Source organism: Seriola lalandi, unplaced genomic scaffold (assembly GCF_002814215.2).
Source record: "Seriola lalandi dorsalis isolate HSWRI2012SDOR001 ecotype SW California unplaced genomic scaffold, Sedor1 jcf7180002054476, whole genome shotgun sequence".
In the NCBI taxonomy this organism is placed as follows: domain Eukaryota; kingdom Metazoa; phylum Chordata; class Actinopteri; order Carangiformes; family Carangidae; genus Seriola; species Seriola lalandi.
In genome coordinates, this window is record NW_019525029.1 from 2,604,115 (window position 1) to 2,609,114 (window position 5,000).

Consider the following 5,000-nt stretch of genomic DNA (forward strand, 5'->3'; position numbering starts at 1 on the left):
CCCCGTGACAACAGCAGGACAGGCACACAAAAGACGGCAGCTTTGTTCTTTTTCAAGTGTGAAAACCGCTCATTTAGTCACTCCAACACTGGCTGCAACACTCTGCTGTACTGGCAAAATGCCCCGAGCTAGACACCAAACGCCCACCTGTTAAATGATGTTACTCTTTGATGACCCACAACACATTCAGTACACAAATAGACATTTTTGGTCATTTATGTGCTAGTACTGTAGCACCGAATGTGCTTATCTTTGTTTGTTTGGAGGTTAAATGCACTTACTGTAAGTCACTCACAGACAAAAGCGTCTCCTAAATGAATGTAATACAATGTAATGCAGGTACAATACAGAGAAAAACTTTCTGTGGATTTGTACACACACGCGCACACACACTCACTCACACAGAGCTCTTTTCTGGAGATGTCTGCTCCACTGTGCTTTGCAATTCAATCAGCCTTTCACTTAATGTGGTTTACACTGAACCATTCATGACTAATTTAGCCTGCCTGAATTCTGGACATGATAGATAGAGACAAAGTGTCTTTAGGTGTGTGTGTGTGAGTGTGTGAGTGTGTGTGTGTGTGTGTGTGTGTGTGTAAAACACTGGAGAGTAATGCTTGTGAGCTTGTAATCAGACTGAAAAACATTTATATTACATTTTTGAGCATTTAAAGTCACTTCAGATTTATTGTACATAAACAATCAAGTATCCTAAAATAAACCTGGGTATCTACTGTATTTTATTTGTGTCATCTTTACACCACCATCATCATGACAGCTTTTTTTCTTCTTTTCAATACATTTTAAAATGTCTGCCGAACTAACATTAAAGGAATTGTATAAGCTCCAGTTTCATTGGGACGTTTTCAGACCTTCTGAACTCAGCCTGAGCTAATCATTCACTTTACTGCTATTACAGCACAGCATGGGGGTCTGATTAATATTCTCAAACTGATAATGTAGTCACCAGTTCACGCTGTCTGATTTTATAGAGAAACTCTTCTCTTTTTTTTTCTTGAAAATTTGGAAGGGAAACTTGGCAGCCTGATATATCATTTGAATGTGTAGTTTTTTTATATATGAAATGAATTAGTCATGTTTAGATGAATCACTTGATGGATGAGTGTTTATAAGAGGACATGAACTGAAATGTGCTGCATTTATACAAACACCTTGAAATAAGGTGTTAAAACAACACTTTTCGTTATAAAACTCACGGTATATCTGAACTTAACATCTGTGAAGACGATCAGGTATCATAGCATTTTCCATAAAAGCAGAGTAAGAGTAGAGTTTTGGAATCGGTCCTCCTCTGTGCTCCGTCCTTCCTCTCACCATCCTCCTCCTCCCTTTCCACTGACATTTTTCAGCTTTCCATACTCCCCGCTGTGCCTCGCTGGCTGAGCCAGTGTTGTGCTCCCAGTGAGTTTCTATCTGCCTCTTCTCTGCCACCATCTGTTTCTCTCTCCTGCCTCTCTGTCGCCTCTCTCTTCCTCTCGGCCCTTTCTATTCTCTCCATCTGTCTTCTCTTTTGTCACCTCTGGATTACCTCTCTTCCACTTTTTCTTTCCTCGTTTAACTTTTTTTTTAAATTTATTTTTTAGCTATTTCATATTCATTGTGTCTGTCAACTCTTTCTTTGTCTCTTTCTCTTCTTCTCTTATCCCCATCCCTCTTTCTCTCTTGCCTTTTTTTTTTATTACCATATGATGGATTCATTTGCCAGTTGGTGTCTGCTAATCCATGGCCTCAGTACACATCTATTTTTTTCTCCTCCTCTGTCTCTCCCTCACATATACACTTTACAAACAAATTTAGTGCACACAAACCCTGCTGCTTACTGTGTGCAGCCACTTTAATGTGTATACATGCTAACCTTAAGCCTGACACTACACTATAGCCCCCCATTGAAACACATTGATTTTCCCATGTCTGACATACCAGGCGTTCGCTCTCTCTTTCTCTCCCTCACTATTCCATTATCATATTTCATATTCACCGTAGCTCTCAATCCCCAGTAGAATAGAGTCATCATGCATAACATAAAAAGTGTGCGTGGATATATTTTACTCCTACTAATGTAGCACACAAAAACAGCCACATACTGTAATTCCCTCCTCCTCGTCTATAAGCTGCAATAAAACACTTTTTGACAGCCTCACATACTCACAGTCAGACATGTAAGAAGTGGGTCAGTAGGATGTTTGACATCCCACACACCTCCACACACACCCTACAAACACACACACACACACACACACACACACCACACACACACACACACACACACACACTCACTCAGCTGACTACCAGCAGGGAAAATGTCTCCTGTAACATCCCCATCATTCCACCACAACCTGCCTAATTAGTCCCTCAGTGTGTGAGCACGCTGTCGACGATCAGCCGGCCTGTCTCTTATGCCGGTGTGTGGGTGTCTGCTGAAGTCAGCTTGTTGCACATATCACATGAAGTCTTTAAAGATGCTCTGGAGTTTTGTTTTGTTTTTTCTTTACTGTTATAATGATGACCTGTATTTGCATTGCAGTTTTTTTTTTTGTTTTTGTTTTTTTTTTAAAACAAAAAAACACTTTTCAGACGAGAGCAAATAAAAGCTACAGAATGAAAAGATGCACAGTGGAAATATAAAAAACAAAACGAGCAAGATTTGAAGGGCTTAAAGGTTTAAAGCGTAAACAATGAACTGGAAGAACAGATGGATTTTCATTAGTCTTCCACAAAATAATTCAAAAGTGTTTGCCCTTGTATACTTTTGCTGTGGCCCATTTCATTCAATCATTCAAATTCTTTCACTTCACTGTGAAGATGTTTTCTACAGAAATTCCTCCCACATTTGTTTATTTATTTGTGTCCTTTGTCTCTTTCATCAATGGTGAAGTGCTTAAAGGGCCTAAAGAGAATCAGAATCAGAGAATCAAATGTTGTGCATGTTAACCTGTTTCCAGCCGCAGCTCCATCTGAAGCAGAATGTGAGAATCCCACATGTGCTTGTGGATCAAAGCTGGCGTTATGTGTTGCTTTGTGGTCAAATCTGTGATGCATCTTCAGCTGTTTGTCCAAATCCCTCCTGCTACGTGCACTTCCTGCTTATGCTCACGGTGTGTAGCTGCCGTACAGTTCGTATGATTTTGGAGGGGACGTGGACGCTACAGTCTGTATTCCTTAAAAAAAAAAAAGAAAAGTCCTTTCCCTAGTTGGGTTTTAACTTTTGTTGTTTTCATCCACCAGGGAGTGCTGAGTCCCTGAGTCACCACACTGCATTCTGGGATAGTCTGGAACCCTCTCCATGGGCTGTACCACCTGCTGACAAACCAGGGGGGTCTGGAGGAGTTGTGTTGAATGAGGTGAGAATATTCCTGTTCTTCCTATTAATGTACATGTACTGTGTCTATACCATGGAATTCATTTTAAATATTAACTTTTTTCTTTTTTTTTTACATGGAGACCTGCACCATGTTTTTAGTTGATCTTGAATTGAGGTTGTGCTTGATAAGCTGGAAGACAGTGGTTCAACTGCTTACTGCTGAATCATTACTGACACACTGCTACCATGTTGCTATTCCAAACTAAAAGCTGTTAGTCTGACTGTCATGTTTAATTTGATGTCGTTGGTTCTGACATCAAGGACATTCCAGCCCTGTGTTTTCCTCATAGCCACGAGCCTTGTTTTGCTGATAAACCTGTCACCCTGGTCACAGCACAGATGCAAATGTGAGTGAAGTGGCAGCTCATCACAAAGTTTCCCCGTTTCTGCTGCTCTGAACCACAGCACATTGCAAGTACAGCTCAGTTCAAATTAGTGGCTTCCTCTTATAATCCCCTTTTTCTCTCATTTGACCAAGCAGTGTGGTAGATGACTCATCCATTCACCGCCCATTTCAGACTAGAAAGATAAGAAGGCATCATTCAGTTCCTGAAATGAAGCCAGTCGGCCTTGGCTAACTGAGGTAACTAAGTTTGTTTCCTGCCCACGCTGTGATTGGAGGAGAGGCGTTTTTAGGCTACGGGAGAGCGAGCCTGCCCAGCGACAGGGTGTTTGTTCATGAGGCTGCATCTGAGCTCTCTGTCGGAGCACCAGTACATTTATAATACAGATAGCACCTTCAGGAACCAGTTGGTGAAGGGTTTTCCTGAGAGAATGGGAGCCTTGTTGGCAGTGCTGTTAGTATGAAACACACCCTATAAATAATGTCCCTGTAAGATGTGAGGAGGGGGGAGGTAGTGGTGGTGGTGGGAGGTGTTTTGTAGTTTATTACTTTGTTTATATTTATTACTTATGTGTATGCTTGGCTTGTTCACCGAAGAACCACAACCACACACTACTACAACTGCTTTGATTTTCCTCCGAATTACTCACAGCACTCGCAGTTCTTATTTTTTGTACTCGTACTGATTCCCAGTCGGGAAATTCTCTTTTCACTTTCTCCCCCTCCGCGGGGAAGTAAGATCGCAGGGTCAGAGCTGCTGGCGATTATCTTGCCCACAGACATTTCAGCCAAGCAAATGCGTGAGGTCAAGGTTTTGAACTCGGGCCTTCTGTTTGATGGATAGTCTCTCTACTCACTATGAGGCGTTTTTACAGTGAGTCATTAAAAATCAATATGAACAAACATTTAAGCAAAGTTTTTCAAGTTCTCTCCCGCATGTTGCCTCGCATGTTTAGAGATGATCTGCCAGTTGCCTCTCACCCAGAGGGATGCTTTGTTTGTGGCTGTCATGAGCGATAAACAATGGACATGAGTTTAATAACAGACACTAAATGACCTCCACCAGGAAGCCGCGCACAGAGTGGAAGATTAATGTTTGAATTTACTACAGTCAGGAAACTAACTGGCAGGTTGAGTCTCAAGGCAGCGCTGATATGTCCAGCTTTGAGCTAATTATGTGCATCACAAACTAATTAAAAACATTTCATTATTGCACAGTACAGGCATCAACAGTGCAGACATTAAAATGTAATGCTGCGCAACCCTCACTGTCCT

At 41.5% G+C, this 5,000-nt stretch overlaps 1 protein-coding gene across 1 annotated transcript in view; it reads left to right on the plus strand.

The window, feature by feature from the left end:
- Positions 1-5,000, plus strand: part of atxn1a (ataxin 1a) — a 90,242-nt gene that overhangs the window by 53,223 nt on the left and 32,019 nt on the right. The window contains exon 3 of the mRNA XM_023412148.2: positions 3,247-3,362. The gene's annotated coding sequence lies outside the window, so the exon portion shown is untranslated. The remainder of the gene's footprint in view (positions 1-3,246; positions 3,363-5,000) is intronic.